Source organism: Lutra lutra, chromosome 7, assembly GCF_902655055.1.
Source record: "Lutra lutra chromosome 7, mLutLut1.2, whole genome shotgun sequence".
Lineage (NCBI taxonomy): Eukaryota > Metazoa > Chordata > Mammalia > Carnivora > Mustelidae > Lutra > Lutra lutra.
In genome coordinates this window covers 43,345,132-43,369,313 of record NC_062284.1, presented here as the reverse complement: position 1 = coordinate 43,369,313, position 24,182 = coordinate 43,345,132, and the positions used below count along the sequence as shown (strand labels likewise).

The following is a 24,182-nucleotide window of genomic DNA, read 5'->3' as shown; positions in this document are numbered from 1 at the left end:
AGCCCTGCATCGGGCTCTCTGCTCGGTGGGGAGCCTGCTTCCCCCCACCCCCACTCTCTGCCTACTTGTCATCTCTGTCAAATAAATAAAATCTTTAAAAAAAAAAAAAAAAAGAACATCAGAGTTTTTATGTCTACAATCTGGAGTTAATTTTTTTTTTTATATCCTATAACCTAAGGATCAAGGTGCCTTTCTTCCATATGGATACCCAATTGTTCCAGCTTCTCTTGCTGAAAAGCCCATCCCATTCTCTACGTAATTACCATAGCCCCTGTGATGAAAATCTGTTCACCTTGTGTGGAGGGGTCCATTTCTGGACCTCTCCACCCTATTCCACGGATTTAGTGTGTCTGCCTGGACACCAATGTCACGTTGTCTTGATATCTGTGGCTTTATAGTAAACTTTGATATCAGGTAGAATAAGCCCTCCAGAGTTCCTGGGTAGCTCAGCTGGTTAAGCTACTGCCTTCAGCTCAGGTCATGATCCCGGAGTCCTGGGATCAAGTCCCATATCAGGCTCCCAGCTCCATGGGAAGTCTGCTTCTCCCTCTGACCTCCCCTCTCATGCACTCTCACTCTGTCCCTCTCTCTCTCTCTTTCTCTCTCTCTCTCAAATAAAAAAATAAAATCTTAAAAAAAAAAATAAGCCCTCCAGCTAGGTTTTTCTTTACAAAATTATTTTTGCTACTTTAAGTCCTTTGCATTTCCCTATAAATTTTAGGTCCAGCTTGTTTAGGTCTCAAAAAATATTTTAAAATACCCTTTTGCGATTTTGAGTTAGACTGCACTGGACTTTTGGGTAACTTTGAGGGAAGGCTATCTGAACAATGTTAAGTCTTCCAATCCATAAATATGGCATCTAAATCCATTTACTTGAAGGGCCTATCAGAGTTAAACATAATAAAGTCTAGAGTTACTACCTTGTATGCCAACAAAGCAAGAAAAGTTGTAAACACTAAATCTCTGCAAATTAATTCACAACTTTACAGTCATTTCATGAACTTTACATGCAGTGGATTCTACTGATGAATAAAAGGTTCAAAAATGAACAGATCAAGGGGGGTCTGGGTGGCTCGGTCGTGTAAGCATCTGACTCTGTGTTTCAGTTCAGGTCATGATCTCAGGGTTGTAAGATTGAGCCCACGGTCGGGCTCCATGTTCAGTACAGGGCCTGCTTGAGATTCTCCCTCTACATCTGTCCCTCCTCAGTCTCCCTCTCTCAAAAGAAAAAAGAAAAAAAAGGAAAAAGGGGATCTGACTGGCTCAGTTGGTTAACTGACTACCCTCAGCTCAGGTCATGATCTTGGAGTCCTGGGATCAAGTCCTGCATCGGCGGGGTGGGGGGGTGGGGGGGTGTCCCTGCTCACCAGGGAATCTGCTTCTCCCTCTGACCTTCCCCCTCTCATGCTCACTCTCTCTCATTCTCTCTCTCTCTCAAATAAATAAAATCTTTTTTAAAAATTCCCATAAAAATAAAATCTTTTTTTAAAAAATGAACACATCAAGAAACAGGCAAATGTGGAACCCAAACCAGGTATTCTTTTCCCCAATTTGGATCCTGCGGTCTCTGATACTGCACAGCTTGCTAAAAACCGTAAACCAAAGGCAGGCTGTCAAGAGAGAAGAAACGGGGAAGCAGTGTGAGCCCCACTACAGGGTGACCACCTGGCTCTTAGAAGCGAAGGCTTCCTTACTCTTTGCTCTTGGAGAAGCTCGCAGGACAGAGAAGAAGCAACCAACAAAAGGAGATGAAAATAAATTCAAAGCAAGGAAAAAACCTTTCTAAAAAGGCCCTAGCTGGAGAAGAGCCAGGAGAGGAAATAGGGCAGGGCATACTATGGGAGCAACACAGACTACGGCCAAGGGTAACCACATGGCCACCAGAGAGCCTGGGAATTTCCAAGAAGGGAAAGGCTAAACAGGAGGCTGGCTATTGTAATTTCCTTTTCACCCCACAGAAAGAAAATTACTTTCCTAAGGAGCTTTAGAAGGTGGTGACGTTGAGTGAATCCACTAATCACTTAAGAAGTCTCTCAGTGTAGAGCAGCACATTCGGATTAAGTAGGCAAGTCAGTGCTCCAAGTTTCAGTAAGTGGACGATTCAAGCTCAGGGTCGAGCAAATATAAACCATACCGAGATACGTGTAAGTCCTTGCTGATCCCAGGTGTCTGGGTGGTTAACTTAGTGCTATTGGTAGAGAATTCAGGGTCCATTTCGAGGAGGGTGAGACTGTTTCACTCTCAGTGGGCGATTTTTTTTTTTTTTAAAGATTTTATTTATTTATTTGACAGAGAGAGATCACAAGCAGGCAGAGAGGCAGGCAGAGAGACAGGAGGAAGCAGGCTCCCTGCTGAGCAGAGAGCCCGATGCGGGACTCGATCCCAGGACTCCGAGATCATGACCTGAGCCGAAGGCAGCGGCTTAACCCACTGAGCCACCCAGGCGCCCCTCAGTGGGCGATTTTTATGCTCTTCCATTTTTCTCCACCTCACAAATCATCTTCAGTGAACACCTACTACTTCTGAAATTTAAAAAGTAAGTAACAATTGGGGCGCCTGGGTGGCTCAGTGGGTTAAAGCCTCTGCCTTCGGCTCAGGTCATGATCCCGGGGTCCTGCGTCGGGCTCTCTGCTCGGCAGGGAGCCTGCTTCCTCTTCTCTCTCTGCCTGCCTCTCTGCCTACTTGTGATCTCTGTCAAATAAATAAATAAAATCTTAAAAAAAAAAAAGTAACAATTTTTTTTTTTTTAAAGATTTTATCCATTTATTTGTCAGAGAGAGAGAGGGAGAGAGAGCAAGCACAGGCAGACAGAATGGCAGGTAGAGGCAGAGGGAGAAGCAGGCTCCACTGATGAGCAAGGAGCCCGATGCGGGACTGGATCCCAGGACGCTGGGATCACAACCTGAGCCGAAGGCAGCTGCCCAACCAACTGAGCCACCCAGGCGTCCCAGTAACAATTTTTTAAATTGCTAAGGAGGATGTCTGTTAACTATTGCAGCAGAGTTCAAAAACCGGCCACGTAAATCCAGACAGCATGGGTCAGAGTGGCCAGCTCATTAAGTGGTCTTTACTAACACAGCCAACAGAGCTGTGAAGTCAAAACCTTCTGGACTTGCCAGAATTGTTTTCCTCCAGCCCATCTCTGGACTCCAGGACAATGAAAATGAAAGAGGCAGCCACAAAATTGCTAGCGAATATTCAAGAGTAAGAAGAGCGACAGAGAGGACATGAAAACAGAAGTCCAAGACCATTTATCACCCAGCCTCTGTATTTCCCACTGCCTTATATTTTTCCAAGTGGCAGTTCTCACAGTATGCCTGTGTGCCTGTGTGTTCATGTCACCAAATTCCATCTCCAAACCTGGATCCAGAGCCACAGATGACAGCCCTCTCTCCTCCTCCAGATGGGCCAGAAGCCAAGCAACAAAGGATACAACTTGAGTCTTTATGGATCGATAGAGTTGTGATAACCAATTTTAGAATCCTAAGTATAGTTGAGTCCTTCCTGAAATTCGTGGTTTAAGGTAAACCTATTTTTCACCAGGCATGGTGCTTCTGGCAATGAACCCAATGCCCGGAACCCAAAGCAATTTGTTCAAGGTCAGACACTAGTTGCTGGCACAGGCTTGCTTGCCATCCTGGCTGACTCCAAAACCATGTCTTTTCCCTTCATGTCGAGGACAGGCTTCCTCCTTAGGAACTTCAAAGCCTAAAAACTAAATTCATATCCTCTTAAGAGGAAGCATTTGTTTTGGCAACTCCATGTTTTGAAGGAATTTTTAAGAAGCTGTCAAAATTTGGTAAATTCAATCCACAATGCCTTTCCCTAGAAAAACAATGCTTATTTTGTTTTAAAAAGCAAGTGAAAAGGAAGTAGCCACCTTGTCATCAGGAGTAAGGCCCCCAGATTCTGTAAAAAGCTTCATTCAGCTGCAGACAGTTGTGCCAAGGCCCTCCAATTCATGTATTAGACCAGCATGTGCTTTAAGACACAGCCACCTGTCCCTGGGCCCTCTCACCAGGCCCACTGTAGGTACAGAACAAAACACAGCATTAGAGATCATCAAGCCATGTCCCGTGTCACACTGGGTCTCCAGAAGCCCTACTATGCCCAAATTATGCTTAGTTCATTTTCTGCTACTATCTTAGTACTTGACCCTTTATGGAAATGATACCCACTCATTAGTCCTCTCTACCTGAGAAATAATCATCTCAAAAAAATCAGTTGTAAGCCTTTATGAGACTCCTTCAAAACAGATCTTCAAAATTAAAAATATCTAAAGATCAGTGAGTCTTCAGTAGGTATAGCACAAAATGATTTAGTTCTGTAAAATCCTGCTGGTATAACTACACCCAGTCAGAGAAACAACCACCTTCCAGAGGTCCACTCTCATCAGTGTCAATGTATCCCTCTAAGTCTGTCTTTTTCTCCCCGAGGATCACTTCAAGTCACTTCTGCCATTCCTGAACCACAGCAGGAGGCCTTACGAATCTGAGTCATGAAAAGCTCCAACCAACAATTAAGGTTTTTCTGGGGCAATGTGAGTACAAGCTTCATTTCTGAAACAGGCAACCAAACCACAAAGGGTGGTATCCAACAACCCTGTAGGAGCATAGCCTGTTCAGTATAGGCCCAGAAGGGACAGAATTGATGGAAAATCTCAATGGCCGGTCGGGGATATCCATCCACTCCAGCCTTCCCCGGAGGCTTGACAAACCTAGGCCAAGAAAGACACATGTGACCTGCTAAGGACAAAGGAGAATGGAAGGGATATACATAGCCCTGAGTGTGCCCAGATGGCCCAACCCATGTCCTTTGGCTAAATGAAAGCAATGGCAGAGACAAAAGCTCCTCCTTTATTTAAACAGTGCTCAGGAAGCTTACCTGCCCCAATCTCCATTCAACCTTTTGAAAAAGATCATTTGTCTTGTGCTCATTGGAACGGTCTGTAACATGTCCCACAGTGCACTGCACCTTTCAGCAGACTATTTCTAAACTCCAAACTTACATGACATGCCTTTTTCAGGGGCACCAATAGGAATAGAAGGGCTCCGGCAAGATTGCAAGCCCCCCTCAGGTTACCAGAATCCCACCATCGACATCGTGTTGTCATACGGACTGTAGCGGGGCCTGTGTATTCAGGATAGATGGCCAAGAGCAGCCTGTGAGAACTGTTTTTAAACAATGCTATCTCTAGGCATCTGCATGGCTCAGTGGGTTAAAGCCTCTGCCTTTGGCTCAGGTCATGATCCCAGGTCCTGGAGCCCCACATCGGGCTCTCTGCTCAGCAAGGAGCCTACTTTCCTTCCTCTCTCTCTGCCTGCCTCTCTGCCTACTTGTGATCTCTGTCAAATAACTAAATAAAATCTTTAAAAAAACAAAAAACAACGCTATCTCTCTTCTGCATCTTTCACTGCTCAAGAAGAGCATGCATATTCAACAGCAGGGACAGGTACTCCGTGGAGGCATGGATTCCTTTCCCAACAGCGCTCCCTCAGCAAGGAATCTCCCATTGGGCCTCGAATCCCAAGTCAGTAGTGATGGGGCCCTAGATTGCCACAGCAGATACCCCTGGTCTTTCTCGGCTACTGTAAGGGCATTTTGGTCAACGAAACCCTTTTCTCTTGCCTCGCTTTAGGTTTACCTACTGCAAGCCTACCTGTTTAGCCACCACTAGTCCAAAGGTACGTCACACTAGCCTTGCCCAGCTGGACCCCTGCTTCATCCAGGACTGTGGGGTTTCCTCGTTTTGTGGAATGGAGGCCAGCCATAGCGCCTTATCTACTGAACGCATCGGAGACAATGAATACTTGCTCCCCCATGTGGTCTGGGGGGTGCGTTTTGGCCAGGAAAATCCTGTTGCATTCTTATTAGACATTAGAAAACAAAAACAAAAACAACCCACCATGGGCCGCCATCCATTCTAGACATTCATTCATTCTTATTCTCGGAATTGTCATGTCCAAAAAATTTGAGAATGTGTAAGGAATGGCAACTTTTGGCCTGCTATACTGAGTAAGGTGGCACTTCTGTACCACCTTTTTCTCAATTTCAAAATATGTTTGCTCGAAGGAGGCCTGGTTTCAAGTCCCATCCAGGCTATTTCTCTCTTCCCTTTTTTGTAATAAATAAAATAATGTCCCAGGAAGCATAAAGGTAGGTTGCAAATATGAACGTAGGCCCAGGGGGGAAAAACTGGTCAAGTTATTCTTTTTCATAAAGTTAGCACGGCATGTCTGTAATTCTGTCTGAATAGCCACTAGTGGCAAAAAATCAAATCCTCTGTCTTCTGCTGGTCACGTAATCAAAAATGGTCTCAGACTCCACAACCTCCCATCAACAGATCTCTGCTCTGCTTAACAATAACCCTCACACAACTCTCCTGAGTATATCCATCCATTCCTTTACAAGTTTTGCCAAATATCTTTTAACAGTTTTCATGCCCTCCATATACTGTACCCCCAACCTTCCTAAAATGTAATGAATTGGTGAGTAATATTTATCCTTGAAAATAATTCGTCTTTAGGGAAAAAAATCCAGCTAGTAAGCAAGTTTCGTGGAAAACCTGTCACCAGGTTTTGGGGGTCATTTGACATCTGAAATACCTCACACTCCAGTGATGGATACTCAGATACAGGTGAGTCTCGTGGCTATCCCAACTCCCTGGGACAGTCATCAACCCAGAACCCATTCATTCATTTATTCATTCATTCATTCATTCATTTATTTATTGAGAGAGAGAGAGAGAATGCACTCATGAGCACGGGGAGGGGCAGAGGGAGAAGCAGACTCCCCACTGATCTTGGAGCCCAATGCAGGGCACGAATCCGAGGACCCTGGAATCATGACCTGAGCCAAAGGCAGACGCTCAACCAACTGAGCCACCAGGGGCTCCCCGGATCCTGTTTTTAAAAATTTCTTCTGGCACATGAAGAGACTGTCCAACAGCCTCCAGACTTTCTTGTGTAAACCACTCCCTCTTGCCTGAACTCCTAACTTCTGATCATTACCTATGCCTAATTCCCACAAGCCTGACAAGTGACCCAACTGCCAGGGAAGTAGCCACTAAGCAGACAAGAAAGGACAGACAAGCTGACAGTGGGTAAACGGACCACTGACCACAGGCTGCTTGAAAGAGCTCCACGAGTCACCCACTCAGACTACACAAGAGACTCCAGGCCATGCTTTGTAGGACCAAAGAGTTCAACTCAAATCACTTACTCAGTACACCACAATACCATCAAGTGATGAGGATTCTGAATCATCAGGAAAAACACTGTTCCAGCACAATTTTTCAAAGCAGCTCAAGAACCATTTAGATGGATTTCTCAGGCTTTTAAATAAAATTAGTTTAATTAGCTTTCAAGGTTATCTAGAAAGCTCCCTCAATGTGAAACACCTCGGTCCACAAGGACACGGGCGCTAAGGCAGCTCTGTGGTTTCACCTTCTAGTTTTCCACTGTAGTTTGCTTTGCTATCACTGCTTCCCATTATCCCAGCTCCTTGGAAAGCCAAACATACCTTTCTGTCACTTCCACCACACTGGGATGGTTTCTCCATGAGCTTCTAAGCTATTTCAAATAACTACTCCAAGTATAAAAATAAATAGCCTAGGAGCTTTGTCATGACCTCCCAGACACTGAGTCTTAACATTACCTCACAGACTGGGTCAGTGGGTGATGCTAGGGGCTGCCCTACTATGCAGAAGAAATGCAAACACATCCTAAACCTATCAACACATTTAGAAAAGCACATTCCAGTTAGGCTGAAGTATCAATACATTTACTTTAAAAACAGAAATTTCAGTCTTATTTGTAACTGGTATATAATTCTAGATGGGCTTCTCACGACAGGAAGCTTGGGCCTTTCCTTAGTTCTCAAACAGCAGGTAAAAGACCTTCAGGGCCTAGACATCAACACTGAGGAGCCAGAATGCTGTAGAATGCAGGAAATGACCCACAACCCCATCACCAAGCAAAGAACTTTTGGGCACTGGAATACATTTTTTTCTTTTTTTACAATTTTCAATAAGTCTATCTTTCCAATTATAAATTACTTAAAGTTACATTAAGCAGAGTGGAGTCTTTCAGCATAAAATCATCCTTGGTGGGACAAAAATCATTATCATGGGACTCTTGTTATCTCAGAGTGACCCATGGCTAGTTGAGTTCTGGGTGACAGCAACAGAACTCTGAGGAACCCTTCTCTAAGGTTATTAACCAGAGAAACTGCTGGACCTGGAAATAGCTTCCCATTTAAGGGAAGCAGGAACTTTGTATCCATAAGACGGCAAGTTCTAGAAGTAGTGGAGATAAACACCAAAAGGCATTCAAGTCACCCAGAAATGTCCTAAAGAGACAGTCTAACCATCTAACTGAAGATCCTATCCACCCATTTAGCCTAATTTTTTTCACCTCCATAGATTTAAACTTCTTGAATCAAGTACTATTGTTTCCAATAGGAAATTAAGTAACCCTCTCTGTCTCTCAACCCCCTGTTATCTTGGGGAGAGGGTAGTGGAAAAAGCCCAAGTGTACGGATATTACCCACACTCAGAAGTACACTGTGAACCCTTAGGGGCACCTGGGTGGCTAAGTGGGTTAAGCATCCAACTCTTGGTTTCAGCTCAGGTCATGATCTCAGGGTCATGGGATTGAGCTACATATCAGGCTCCTTGCTCAGCCAGCTGTCTGCTTGAGATATTCTTTTCTTCCTTCCCTCTGCCTCTTCCTGCCTCCCCTTCTCTTAAAAAAAAAAAAAAAGTATATGAAGAGCCCTTAATCATCAATGCTATTCATTTTCCCAGTAAACATTTACTGAATCCCTACTATGCTTCAAGTATGCCCTTGACACAGGGGATGCAGCTATGAATAAATAAGGACCTTATCCCCATGGAGATCAGAAATGTAAACAAGAATTTCAACACCCTGCAACAAATTCAGTGACACTCACACATGTGGGGGGACTCATAACCCAAAAAAGGAGCAAATCATCATCTGGGGGGAGAGAGACACAGCCAAAGGCTACTTCAAAGCCCATGGAACAGAGGCAGAGATCATGAAGATAGAGCACAAACAATCCTCCCTATTTAGCCACAGAACACATTTTGTTTTACAGCTTCAGTATGTTTAACTGAAATGCAGTATGTCCATGTGCCAGACAACAGAAGGCGAAGCAACTAAGAGTAAAAGTCAGAATCCAGAAGAGAGGATTCACCTATCCTAATTTTGTGAAACTGACCTATGTACATTGCAGCCCAATCCTTAGGAGGGGAAGCAATGGTAGAAGATCAAAGTGCATGTAGTCAGTATCACACTTCCCGGAACATCAAGAACTACTCCTACCACAATACCATACAGGAGCAGAGGTTCTCAAACCTTAATGCAGACCAAATGAACAGCAGGTTCTGCTATAGGAATCCCAGGGTGGGAGGGGGCAGCTGGAAAGCCTGCATGTTGAAGGAGCTCCCAGGTGACACAGATGCTGCTGGACCCACAGACCACACTCTGAGCAGTGAGGGTCAGGAGAGCCTTGGATGAGACACCCTAGCCATGCACAGATGGATGACACATTGGACGACACAAATTCCAGCCCTCATCTGAAGCCTCCATCCCTGTCAAACTCCATCCCTGTCATCTCGTTTCAGCTATATAGGTGGTCGTGAGGTGCGGCCGGGCTTGATGAGCCAGTCAAGGAGGCATTCTGAGGATCAGGCGACCAGGTACACCCCCCACCCCCCACTCGTGGAAGGTATCTGGGGGAGATGAGTGAGGAAGAGGAACCCCAGGTTCCTGGGGCCACACTGCTCAACCATGGTGATGCCTGTATGCAGCCTCCACAGGCTGACATCTATAGGAGAATCCAGCCTAACCCTTTCCTCCACCCTAATTGCTTTGCAAACCCAGTCTGTTTAGCGTCATAAAACACAAAGAGGAAGAGCAGATTTTTTTTTTTTTTGGCCTAAAAATTATAGATAAGGGGTCTTCCATGATGAAAGACTGGAAAGAAGCCAAAAGCCAAACATACAATTAACCAGCCCCAAAGCCTGCAGGCTCCAATCTTGAAAGGGCTCCCCAGCCACACCCCACCTGCAAAGTACAATTTGGTTAATAAAAGGGATCAAGTGGAATGTGGTCCTTCAGGGCTTTCCCACACAAAGTTGTTTCTGGAAAATCAAGAGTAATAACAGTTTACCCTCTCCAGGTGGAATGAGGTGATGAAGCTGAGCCCGTTTAAAATCCATCATTCTGAAATTATCTATATCCACTTTTCCATTTAACAAGGTACTTCAGGTTCTAGTCCATATAATCAGCCTCTTGCTCTCAATTTCTACCCATTCCACTAAAAGTTAGATGTCCTAACCGGCTTTTTAGCCCTTGTTTACCCTGGTCTTAGCTGGCAGGGGGCAGGAAATTTTTCAAAAGGGGGTTTTCACTTTATCCCTAAACTTGGAAATACTTTTTCCCTGCAAGCAGCTTTCCTAAGACTGGTTTCAGAAGGGCGCCTGGGTGGCTCAGTGGGTTAAGCCGCTGCCTTCGGCTCAGGTCATGATCTCAGGGTCCTGGGATTGAGTCCCGCATCGGGCTCTCTGCTCGGCAGGGAGCCTGCTTCCCTCTCTCTCTCTCTCTCTCTCTGCTTGCCTCTCTGTCTACTTGTGATCTCTCTCTGTCAAATAAATAAATAAAATCTTTAAAAAAAAAAAAAAGACTGGTTTCAGAAGTGTCACACTTAAGTTCAATGGGCAGGGCCATGGGCTGCTCCTTGTTCGTGAATGCTCTGGGGAGAAAGATCCAAAGTTTTCTTAACTACTTATCTGTATCATAGGACATAAAGGAGAAAAGGAAAAAAAAAAAAAAAAAAAAAGAGCAGTTTGTAATTCCTACCACGTGCCACAATGTATCATGTTCATCTCTATTCTTAGATCCTAGGAGGGTAATTGTATAAAGAAATGAATGACTAGATAAATGACTGGAAATAACAGGATGAAAAACATCCTGTCTTCCAGGAGTTCAGTTGTCTAGCTGGGAGACTGAGAAGGCATCACACAGTATAATCCCAAGTGCAGTGAAAGAAATTCAGCCTCAGAAGCCCAGTCGCACAGCTGGGAGGTGGTGAAGCCTTCCTTTGGACTCACGTCTTCTGAGTCCGCACCGGCACGCTCTTCCTTGCTTCTCGGTATTAGATGTGAACAGCTTACGGGAACAGAGAGGGAGGACGGCTGAGCTGGGGGTGGGGCGCCCTGGGACAGCATCAGGAGAAGGCAGCATCTGAGACAAGCTTGAAGGAGGAGCTCAACTGACAGCTGTCTGAGATCATCTGCTTAGAAGCTACTCCCCACTTACCGGTATTGAATGAGCATGGGGCGGGGTGGGGGGGCAGTATAGGGCAAGGTCTTTTCAAATGATTGTCTTTTTTCCCTGTTCCTTGTACAAGAATATCCGTAAGTGCTAGGGCTGGGAGGGAAGGAACCAAAGCCTAGGCTATGCAAAAAATATGAATAGTTTTCTTTTTTCCAAGTGAAAAGAGCATGCAGTGGGGACAAGCAGAAGTTACTGATAATTTTATCATGTCTATGGAAATAAGACTCTTGGAGAATCATCCACAAAATCCCCCATGGGGCCTGAACCTCTGCCATGTAATGATTTTTTTCCTTCTTGAGGGAATAAAGGTTAACGAAGTGTAGCCTTTTTTCTAAATAAGGTCACACAGTCCTTCCCCAGTCAGATATCTCCTCTGAGAATTAACATGTTCAAATCCCCTGCTTGAATGGACATCTACCTAATCTTCTTCTGGAGAGGCTGGTGCTTTTGTTTAAAACCCCCAAGCTGAGGTTCAGGTTTTGTTTAAAACCCTACCAGCTGAGGTTCAGCTTTAAGCGGCCGTCATGATAAAATTTCACCAAGGGCCCACGCACAATCCCAGCCCTGGTCAAAGTCAACCCCGAAGCAAAAGACTGTAGGGCCACAGGGCCCCCTCGGCTGTGGTCACCCCAACTCCAAGGGGACATACCAGCTCAGGAGTTTTGGACACTTGCAATAATTCAGGATGCTAGAAGCACCAAGGACGAAACTGCACATGAAGCCTCTTGGCACTTCTCCCGTCCTTTGGCCTCAATTTTAATTCTTAGAAATAAAGGAATCCCAATATCTCCCAGAGAGAGGAGAGGCTGCATCCCTGAGATAGACAAGCTTCAACAGGATCCTCCCTTCTTCTAGACATGGAGGTTGTGTTTACTTAGGTCAGACCTTTTACCTGTCCTGTGTGTTGGACCAGCTTATATGGACAATAACAGGGGCAGTGGTTGTGTAGATCTGGGTTACCTTTTTGTGAGGCATGCCTAGAACAGATTCACTCCTGACAATAACCTGCTCAAACATGATAGAGAGGGAGGGTGCGGATGGTGGGGCGGGGGGCGGGGGGGGAGAAGACAGGACCTTACTGTGTGAGTATTAGAAGCCAGGTATGGCACTGGCTGTTTCCCCTGCATGATCTTGTTTAATGCCCTTCTCACAACAGTTCTCTAAGGTTGGTAGGTTTTCACCATCTCACAGGTGAGCAAACAAGTTCCGGAGTTTTGTAACTGGCTAGTACTCACAAAGCCATTAGATGGTATAGGCAAGATCTGAACCCAGAGCTGTAAGACAACTGTTGGGCAGCATGGCTTCTGATACAATTTAAGGTTCTGAGATGAAAGTTTACTGTTTGCTGTTACCAGTGCAGCAGCTGGCCAGCAGCTGCTCCGGGGAACATACTTCCCAGATCATGATTTATGCCCATAGCTTTCCAGCTATGACTACAAACAGCCTATTCCAGGTCCCAAAGAAGGCAGAAGGGAGCACAAATCATATGCTAGTAAGTTTTTTCCAGATTTCCAAACCTTCAACCTCTTACAAGAAGACCACACCAACACCCCAAGTTCTCCAACATAATATAGTGGGAAGGTGGCCAGAACATGATCCTGGGCTCTTAGACTCGTTCTGAAGCATGACCTCAAACACCTTCCCAATGTGATTACAGCCATCAGAATTGATGAAGTTTCCTGATTACAAAAATTCCACCATAACAGAAGGCAGTTATTTGAATTAGGTTAATACAAAATAAAACCTTATTTGTACATTTCCATTTATGAATTTCAGTGTTCGGAAAGTTTCAAGCTATGGGGGTAGAGGATAGAGGGGAATGGTCTTTAAAAAAAAAAATCACAAAAGGAGACTTACATATTGAGGAATTATTTTTAAAACAGAAGATCTATCCAGATGGCAGGATTATGGGGGTAGTTTTTGTTTTCTTTTACCAATGCGAATTTTCTATTTTATCTGTAATACCGTGTATTACTCACATAGTAAACAAAAGTTTTAAGATACATCTGAGTAACAGCCTGCTCATAAAAGGACTGTGTTAGGCATTTGGTACGTTACTGAAATATATACATACCCACCAGAGATTGAGAGGAAAACAAATTCCCCACCAGCACAGCCTTCCCTTTTCCCCAGTGCTCAAAGGCCAGTTACTTGCTTGTTTTTCCTTAATGAAATGAGGCTGCGTCCAGCTTCAAGTTCATTCCTGAATAAGGCAAAGAACAGAGGAAATGCCCGTCACTGATGAAGACACCTCTTTCTAGTAGAAAGGAGTGTTGAAGGGTGGTTCCCATGGTCCTTAAGCCTCCAACCACCACAGAGTTAGAGCAGAGGATGGTAAGGACCCGGAAGGATCTGACACTCTGCCACCTGGGACAGCCAGCAACCTCAGCCTATCTGTTACAAGGCCACTGCATCACAGAGACAACTATATGAACTCTCTTTTCTATATTCTTGATACTCTGGCATTTGGGGGTCTTCCAGACCCAGGGAGACACTGCCCTTCCAAGGGATGGCCAATTCTTAGAGACAGCAAAGGGCTCAGCCAGGACAATGCCCTTGCTACGGAAGCAGCCAATCCAGAGTCTATACGTCAATCCCTGGCATCCCTTTGTCCAACTCTCAGAAACCAAGCTCCACTTCTCTTCCCCTAAATAATCCCAGGGCCAGGCACCAGGGGCCAAGCCACCACTCCTAGAGCCCAAACCCCGCTGGGATTACTCAAACTAGCCAATCCCTTTTTCTATTTTTTTTCCCAGCATTTTTCTTTTTCTTTTCTCTTAATATTTTATTTATTTTTTAGAGAGACAGAGAGAGGTAGGCAGAGGGAAGCCGATGCAAGACTCGACCCCAGGATTCTGGGATCATGACCCGAGCCAAAGGCAGATGCCCAACTGACTGAGCTACCCAGGCACCCAACCTAGCCAATTCTTAACTCTTTCCCCTGCCCTTTCTTATGGAAACCCCAGTAAAGGCACTGCCCAAGGCTTTCTCCTCACTCCTGTCTCCTGACCACCCTGATGGTTCCTACGTGGCATGCTCACCCTGTCTTGGGAAGTCTAAGTGATCATCATCCTTCAATGACATTGGCCTCTCCATTTTGTCTTCTTTCTATAGTTTATGACCTGGGCACAAAACAGCTACCAACCCTGAGCAATCAGAAAACACATTCAAGCACTAAGTCAATACCCAATACTAAGCCTACGTGTATGAAGTCACAAGAGAGCAATCTCTGAGTCCAGAACCCACTTGGTCATTGGATTTACCCTGGCAACTTTATATCCTGCCTGAAACCATGGGCCTATCTGCACAGCGCAAGTACTGACTCAGAGGCCGACTCAGAGATGGTCAAATGAGACAGGACATGGCAGAGGGCAACCACCCATGTCCCCCAAGGGAGAGTTACTATTTTGGCCCAGGACAGAAGTCTGAGTCACAAGGAAAAGGTAAATGATACTGATCTCCTCCTACTTCTTTAAGAGGGAAAGTATAAAATAGACTTCGGTCATCTACAAGAGAAACAGTTTTGCCTGTTATCAAGGGGAACTTCAATTATTTGCAACATTCACCCCTTCTGAATTCCTCCTTGCTAGAGGACACCCAAGTAAAAGAGGTACCGCTCCATTTTCATGGGGTTACTTTTCGTTCACCTTGCTCTTCCCAATACGTGTGTGTGTGTGTGTGTGTAAATCCTGAACATTTTACTCCTATTCCATCAACCTCAGCTTCCCTTGCCATCCAGGACCAGCACCAGATCATAACTACTTAGTTATTTCTGTATTCAGCACAGACTGGCTGTTAGAAGAAGAAGGAAGAAGGAAGAAGAACAAAAAGTGACACGCATGTGACTTAGGTCCCCTCCTGATGAGAAAAACTCCAAAGGTCAAAGAGCAAATGACATACTTAACAGTAAAGAATAGCCACAGTCCTGGGGCGTCTGGGTGGCTCAGTCATTAAGCCTCTGCCTTCAGCTCAGGTCAGGATCCCAGGGTCCTAGGATCGAGTCCCACATCAGGCTCCTTGCTCAGTGGGACGCTTCTCCCTCTCTTGTTCTCCCTGCTTGTGTTCCCTCTCTCACTGTGTCTCTCTCTGTCAAATAAATAAATAAATAAAATCTTAAAAAAAAAAAAAAAAAAGGAGTATCTGCAGCCCTGAGAAACATTTGCTGATACCAAGGCACAAGAGAAGGAATTAAATTATTAACGTCATTTTGGAGAAGATGGAATGTCTCCACATCTAGTTTTCCTAAGGCTGCCTGTAATTTCTACTCCAATTCAGACACAAGCAAACCTCTGGGAATATATGCCCAGACCTATTTAATTCTCCAAGCAGCTGTCTTTGGTATGTGCTGAGGGCCCGCTGTCACTGCTGATTCTTCTGAGGACATTGACAAACGTGTCCCAAGTCACGCAGGGATAACCCCCCACAAATAAGCACAGGCATTGCAACTGCTTAGATCTTAAAAAAAAAAAAAAAAATTGAGAAACAAATGAACCCATAAATCAATTAAATTTTAGCAATTGTCCTTTTAATTTAAAACCCCTGACCTCAAGGATACTGCCCGAGTCCTATTCCTCTGTGTTCTCCCACTTTTTTTTTTAACAGTATATGAGGACCAAAAGGGTAGAGAAGTATTCCCGATCCTTTATTTACAAAGAGTACCGTTTTCCCCATTAATCCTACAGTGTACTTCATGTAGTCATTTTGTTTGTTTCTGTAGCAACAAGTGGGAACAACAGTTCCAGGGGTCAACAAGGTCAAATGTCCAACAGATGTTGGTCCAACAACTGTCCAACACAAAACAATGAAACTGGAAGAAGTTTGAGAAGCACTAATCCAGGATAAAGCCTGTCCAAAAATCCAACTGGAAGTTTCCAGAGCTCTGAGAAGCATATCATTCCCACACAGCAGCCTCCACAGTCCTGAGAGTCACATTTAGAAAGGGTACCCATCATCATTGTAAGAGCAACCATCACGGGACTTACCAACCTGAAATGGTAACAACTTGCAAGCTGATGAAACCACATTAGGCCAACCTGTCGGCATCTCAAGAAAAGAGCTCCGTGGGCAAGGAATGCAGTTGCGGCACCTGGACCTTCCTCTTTAGCGCTGACGGCCCTGTCAAGTGTGCAAGAGGAAGCGAGTTCTGGGTCCTAATGGCTCCTCTGCTCCTAGGTAATTCAGAGGCAGCCCGGACAGTCAGATGACATCAAAGGGAGCCCACTGTTCCCACCACAACCGTGCCTCTACCTCTGCACGGACCTCACTCTTGCCGCAAGAGCACAGACAAGGTTGTTCTAACCTCAGGCAATTTCTCCCTCGCAAGTAGCTGTGGGCTCTGAGGACATCAACCCTTCTAACTTTATTCAAGCACACACCTTGCAGAGGAAAAGGATGCCCACTTCAGGAAACTCCTATGTGTGAAAAGCACTGGCAAACCTGACCTAATTTTAAAGAAGGCGGCTCCCTTTCAATGCCCAGCTTCAAGGGCTCACATCCTCTAGAACACAGATTAAATCACAACAGTTCAACACCACATTAACCACAGGAGCCAAGCTACCGTGACCAGGATCAGGACAAAAGGACATCATGCGCCTCCCGATATGATGTACTAAGAGGCAAAGCATCATTCACGCAGTCTTCCTGACAAAAATACATGTCATCATGAGAGTGAAGAGTTACACAAACCTAAACTGCTACCAAATAATCTGCCCATATTCTTGAAAAATGTCACTATCATGAAAGGGGGGGGGGGGGAGGCAGAGAAGCTACTCCCAACCAAGAGACTACAGAGATATTACAATGGCATGCAGTCTGCAGAACCCTGGGTTGAACCCTAGGTTGAAGGGAAGAATTGCTGTGAAGGACATTATTGCGGTAAGTGGCAAGATTTAGATATGAACTGTATATTAGGTAACAAAAGATCAACATTATATAGGTCCTCTTTTTACAAACTGAACTCATTATGAAAAGAAAGGTTCATGTTGATAGGGAAAACATCAAGTATTCAGAGGTGAAGTGGTACAACATAACTTTCAGATGACCCAGAAAATAAAAGGGATGAAGACGATAAAGCAAATGCGGCAAATGATCTGTAATTGATCATTTACATTTAAGCCACATGTGTATTCTTGCAACTTTACTCTCAGTTTGAAGTTATTTCAAAAAACAAGTCTTTTAAAACGATACAAATGCACATTGCAAAGGGTTTCCACGGAAACATCTGTCAACTAAGGCAAGGCTCCTTCCCCATACTGTCTATATCTGTCACCATCGACTCGCCCACAGAACCAAGTGACTGTGCCCCTCTTCCACCTCCAAGCCAACTGGACACCTGGCTCCAGCTCATCCATTTAGAGGCCTCTCCTAGGCATCAGAAATTGAGATACAAAGGACTGAACCAGGAAGCTGTGAGGTGGTGAGCAAAACAGAGAGATCTTCAAGTGTGAGGTCTCCACAGGAAGTGTAGGCAAAGAGTTGATCTCCTTTTGATAAGTATAGAGGGGCTGGGACCATACAGAAATATCCCAGAGCTGCTTCTCAAAGAGCAAGCACAAGCGAGCATGTACTGGGTGGTCCCCAGTGCTCTCCCAGGTACACAGTAAATGCTCAATAAAGGTCGGCTGCAGTAAAGCAGCTACACTGAATGCCACAAGGCCCACCCACTTCACTAAAGCTAGCTCACATGTGTCTGTGTCTTGACACACAAAGCCATGACAACAGACCTCCATCAATGCAGAGGGATCACAGTCACCTTACAGTCTTCCACAAACAAGGCAGAACTCTACTGCAGTCACTTACCCCCCAATCTCATGCCTCTGTCCCTTTCTTCCCCATTAGAAGGAGTGGCTCTTTTTCTCCTCAGCCCACAGCCTCTTACCCAGGGACGAACTGGCTGTAATGCAGGGTACAGCCTGTGACGGGAACCACCCCACCTCTGCAGGACATCCCACAGTGCAGCCAATAGCAGCAAGGACAAGGCAGGGGCCCTGAGCAGTCAGAACACCTGCATCCTTGAGCTTACTCCAGCTACTAACCTCCCTGTCAAGCTTAGGAAATCACCATATTGGTTAGACCCTGTGGCAGATCCTTGGGGTAGATGGAATGGCCCCCCTAAGAGGTCTATATTGTCATCTAGAGGACCTGTGACAATGTTACATCCCAAGGCACAGTTGACTTCGCAAATAGGCTTAAGGACCTTGAGCTGGTGAGATTTTCCTAGATGAACAGGTGGTCTCAGTGGAATCAATGAGGTCCTCAAAAGCAGAGAAGTCTTCTTGGCTGCAGTCAGAGGCAGATACTGGGAAGCTGCATTTGAAGATGGGGTAACAGGGTCACCAGCCAAGGAAAGCACGTGGCCTCCAGAAGCTAGAAGAGGCAAAGGAATGGATTCCCCCCTACGCCTCCCAGAGGAATACAGCCTGCCCACACCTTAATTTTAGACCAGTGAGACACACAATTCTATAGATTTGAAGTCTGGGAACACATGAGTGGTGTTTTAAGTCACTTATACTGCTGCTGCCACAGAGGACCACAAATTTAAACTGACACAGACCGTATTCCCTCATCCGGACAGGAGTGAGTTTTCCTCCTTTCTGAGAAATGGGATTAGTGGAGGCTATTAGTGGAGGCTCCCTCTTGACTTCCCAGAAGCCCCTGGGACACCCCGGGACCAAAAACCTGGCCCTTTAACAGGATTTCTAAAGGGAATTAATTCACAAAACCAATGACCTCCGTAACAGACTGAACTTCCTTGATATCATCTGCTATTGTTTTGTACAATGTTTTGCCACCAGCGTTCTTTTTTCAGTAGTAAAAATAGAGTACGTCCCAAGTCAGTAATTGGCAGATCCCAGAGCACTAGCATCCAGATTACTCCAATTCATCAGAAAGCAACCCCCAGCATGCCCCCCACCCCCAGCAACTACTCCCACCCCAGAGGGCTTTAGCGTGGCCTCTGATCCCGTAGTGAAATCACCATGGCCTCCTTCCAGGTTTCTGAGTCATCCTCACCACTGCAGCACCAAGCAGCAGCAGCTGGAATGTACACTCCGCAGAGCAAAGCCCAAGCCCGGCCCTGGAAATTCGGCAGCTGCACAGAGGTCAGCCGCCCTCCCGCCTCCCACCTCATTACTTTCCCTCACATATTCTCCATTCCACTGCCCCTTCGTCTCATGGGAGCCATGTAGCTGGCCCAACATCACGCTGCCAAACGCAATTCATGGGTGCAGCCACGTGCTCCGGCTGCAGAGCCGAGCTCCGGAGCTGAGCGCCTCCACTCTCAGCAGGGCATCTGAGGGCATTTTTTATCGTAGAAATATTTTTATTGAACCAAACATCTGGAGAGACAGCTACTGTTCTGAAACTGATGCGGTCTCATGAGTCGGGCTGGTGCCGAGCCTTGTGGCCGTTGTCAAGATGGATGTTTGAGCTTCCACTCCTTCATTCTACTGTTAGCTGCCCAGTGTGTACCCCCAAGGAGAGCATTTCCCAGGGAAGGAGGTCCAGGCAGATCCAGGAGTAGAGAATGTAATGGCTTTTGACGGTCTTCATTGCATCTACTCAAAATCGAAGCCCACTATCAAGCCACCCAGGAGATCCATCTGGAGACCGAGAACATCACTTTTTCAAGGCAAGAGTATGTCTACACCAAGGACTTGTGCTGGAAGTGGTTCTGGCCCCAAAGAGGTCTGCTCTAAGTGCAGGAATCGGCCAGACCGGGCACCGGCTGCCATACAGAGGAGAAAAGCCTGTTATAGGGTAGGCGGATCAGCAAAACTCACCCCACAGGGAACTTTCTCAGCCTTTTCTCATCCTGTCAGCATCCACTCCTATTCAAGAGCAGATCTGCCACAGATGCCTGCTGACTGACTCTGCCCCAGAGAAATCGGTTTCTGACAAGTGTCAGTCCTTCTGGGTGCCTGGGAGACCCTCGACACAGACAGCTCAGTGTGGCCACGGCAGGCATGTTGAGGAGTTCCCCTCTGAGCCAGAAAAGAGGGGGAGAAACTAGACATGGGAGAGAGGCCAGGGCCACCATGGGCAGCAAGGAGCAACCTCCAGGCTGACCCATATCTTCCCTCTCAAACACGCTTCCACAGAAGTGGTCACTCCTAAGCATTTATCAACACTCCGCACCAATGGGTATAAACAAGAACAGGTGGGAGGCAGAGCAAAGGAGCCATCTGAGGGGACCAGGCAAGCTCAGAGTTTCCCCGTAAGGAGTCTTTGAAGGCTGAACTGCAGAACCAGCAGAGACATCTTGGTAAACTCCAGCGGGTTAGAGACCTTGTTTGAAGCCCTATGAACTCCCAGAGCTGGCATGGCCCTATTTTGGAAGGCTTTTTGTATTTATCTGGCTTTCAAAATGACAAAAATTTTTTTAACATCAACATTCTGTGTTACTGAGGGCCTTCACACCCTTGTTACAAATACAAATTAAATCATCTCTTCAAAGGTCAATTTTTTAAAGATATTTATTTAACAAATACTCATTGAAGTATTATCAAGTAGGTAAATGGGGAGACCGAGGGCACGAAGCGTGGCCAGCAAGCAGAAAGTGAAAGGTCACATATAATTTTTTTTAACAAGGAAAGATGTTAACAATTAAGAAATCTGCAGTTGTTAAATTCAGGATACACTTGTATCAGCATGGAATTAATGTCTAGGATACATTTATTTTTTGAAGTATTATGCGGAACATTATACTGTATTTTGTTCAAATAACACTTTCCTTACAAAGGGCACAATGAGGACTTTAGGGGGAGTCCTGATACCACCTTGAAAAATTTTTTTCTTCCCTCAGTAAACCAAGAGGTTTAATAGTGTCATTTGGTATGTTTGAGCCAGTAAGGGCTCTGTCTGCAAGGAGGGAGAAGTAAAAGCTGGCAGATTCCATTCCTCCTCATTCCTTTAAGCAGCAATCACTGCCTTTCCTTTTTAGTAAAAAGAAACATGCCTCGGAGGGTCCCAAATGAGAATAAGAATTGGGATCCGATGTCACCGTGGACCCCCAATTTCAGACAAGGTAAGAAACTGGTACTAAAATAAAATCTGTTTGCTGCAGGCAAAATCACTCCACGCCCAATCCCAACCCCAACAGCTCCGTAACCAACGCTGGCTTTGCAGGTGGGACATTCTGAATGGCAGATATGGACAGAATTTTGTCCTGATGCAGAGGCAGGAAGGATAGCAAGTAGGGACCAGAGTAGTGTTTAACACTACATTTGAAGGGAGGAAAAACCCGTTTCTCTGTCCCATAGCATCCTAAAATTTGTCACATTGTGATTTAAAAAAAAGTACAGTCTGGTACAAAGAGGGGGACCAGTCCCAAATCTGACATTCAACACAGGCCCAGAAAGCTATAATCCTTGGCAGGGGTCGTCAATATGAGGCCTATCAATACGAAGGATCAGCAGGTCCCTTTTTAGTCATCTTTCCCTTCCTTTTCTTAAAATAACAGATTGTAAATTGCTATTGTAACTTTGCCAAGTAAAAAGACCTTAAAAAAAAAAAAAAAAACCAACCTGTTGAAGCAAAGAATGTTCTTTAAGACACTTATCCAACATCTTCCATCCCATTGGCTCTCTCCCATTATCACAAACAATTGCAGACCCCAGAGAGGAGATCTTCTCAAGTCCACAAAAGCCAAGGACACGCCTACCGTCGTGTTTACCTGCGAAGGCTTATAATTACCAGAGACCAGTGTGACCACAGTTACCACTAAGTGTTTGCTCAGGGATCCATCAGCAGTGCCCGTTAATTCTTTGCTCTTCAGATAGGTTAGTTTAGATAAGCAAATGGAAGAAGGAAATGACTTCGTGGGGTTCGTTTAACACATGTTTATGGGGCTCAAGGCTGAGTGCTGGGTCCCGGGATACAAGGATGGAGGAAGCATAATCCCGGTCCTCAAGGGACTCATTTCTACAAAGAAATTGGCCTCAAACAAAAGGAAAGAGCTCGGCTGGAGGGAATGGAGCCAGAAACAGGTGGAAAAGGACACTTCAGCCAGGCCTCAAGTGAGCAGCTGGGCTGTGTACATCGTACTGTAAGAGCATCATATCTACAACCAATCTCTGTGCCAGGAAAAGTCCCTGCCCTCCTTTTGCTGTTGAGGAAACAAACCCAGAAAATAGAAGGCCAAACAGAGGAGCCTCACCAAAACCTTGAAACCCTAACGCACTACAGTTGCAAATCTGACCCAGAACAGAGAAAACAATCCTGAGCAGAGAAAGGTTATTTCATGATTGTCTTTGGTTTTTTGTTTTTTAAGATTTTATCCATTTATTTGACAGACAGAGATCACAAGTAGGCAGAGAGGCAGGCAGAGAAAGAGGGAGAAGCAGGCTCCCCGCCAAGCAGAGAACCTGGCGCAGGGCCGGATCCCAGGACCCCGGGATCATGACCCAAACCGAAGGCAGCGGCCTCGACCCACTGAGCCACCCAGGCGCCCCATGATGTCTTTGATACAGCAATCCTGCACAGGGGCCAAGAAATGATCAGCCTGACCCCTCACCTCCTGCCTCCAGCCATGAGCTCTGGATGACTAGGTTGCAGCACCAGCTCTGGGGATCACCGGGAGCCAGCAGTCCCCTCGGAGAACTGGCCCACGGAGGCTGGCTGAGGCTAGCAGAGGCGGCGCAAAACGTGGGCCTCCTGCGTGAATACACAACTCTCTCTGGCAGTTCCCACCCCACACTGACAGAGTTCCTCCCCTAACTCAAGAGGCTGGACTGCCTATAGAGGAACCCTTTAAAACTGACGCACAGGGAAAGGCCATATCCTCGAGGAGCACGAGAGTGGGAAAGATGGAAGAAAACATTAGTAATCAGTAACTCCGGGTGCCTGGGTGGCTCAGTGGGTTAAGCCTCTGCCTTCAGCTCAGGTCATGATCTCAGGGTTCTGGGATCGAGTCCCGCATCGGGCCTCTCTGCTCAGCGGGGAGCCTGCTTCCTCTCTCTCTCTGCCTGTCTCTCTGCCTACTTGTGATCTCTCTCTCTGTCAAATAAATAAATAAAATCTTTAAAAAAAAAATAAATAATCAGTAACTCCATCTTGCTGCCAGCAGTAAAAATCCCATTTTTAGTGGGGATTCAGGTGGTAAAGGCCAGAGGAGGGAGAGCTCAGCCTGAAAGCCGGACACCAAAGGCACCTGCTGTGTGACGCGGCGAGTTCCTTCATCCCAGCCTTGGTGAAATGGTGACTATCCGCCTCACAGGCTGGAGGGAGGGCTAAGACACAAGGCTGTGTGCCAGGCTCTTAGCCTAGCACCTAGTACACTGTGAGTACTCCCTCAATGGCTGTTGGAACTACTAACTACTCAAGTGGTCTGTCCAGGTGGTTTCTCGGGAGATCAACAGGATTTCTGAGACCTCCCCCCACCACCCTACACACAGCCCTGGAGCAGTTCCCCAAAGGTCACACTCAAAGGCAAATGTCCTGTGCTCTGAGAACCTTAGACCTTACTTCTCCAAACACGATCCACACAACGGTAGCACGGACACCACTTGGAACTTGTTAGAAATGCAGACTCCCAGGCCCCACCCAGACCTACCCAGTCAGGACCAGCTTTTTAATCAGATCCCCCAGTCCACACTGCTTTAGAGCACTCAGAACAAAATCATGCACCCAGTTAGGGCTGTGACTGTGACAGTGTAGTTTTTACTTGCTCATTCTCTTCCTTCCTGGAAGTTCCATGACTGCCCACACTGTGCCTACCTTAGTCACTGGCATATAGCACATCCATTCATTCACGTGAAGAATATTTGAGTATGAACGGGTCGTCTACCAGATAACAAGAGACCGAGCCTGTTTTAAGTGCACAGC

General features: G+C 45.9%; 1 protein-coding gene across 5 annotated transcripts in view; it reads right to left on the bottom strand.

Annotated features, from left to right (window-relative positions):
* The window catches only part of TLN2 (talin 2), a 431,106-nt gene that overhangs the window by 333,927 nt on the left and 72,997 nt on the right, over positions 1-24,182 (bottom strand). Inside the window, exon 3 of one of the 5 annotated variants that reach the window (XM_047736618.1) lies at positions 13,435-13,563. The exons of 3 other annotated variants lie outside the window; for them this stretch is intronic. The gene's annotated coding sequence lies outside the window, so the exon portion shown is untranslated. The remainder of the gene's footprint in view (positions 1-13,434; positions 13,564-24,182) is intronic. One more of the 5 variants, XM_047736620.1, reaches the window with a different exon arrangement.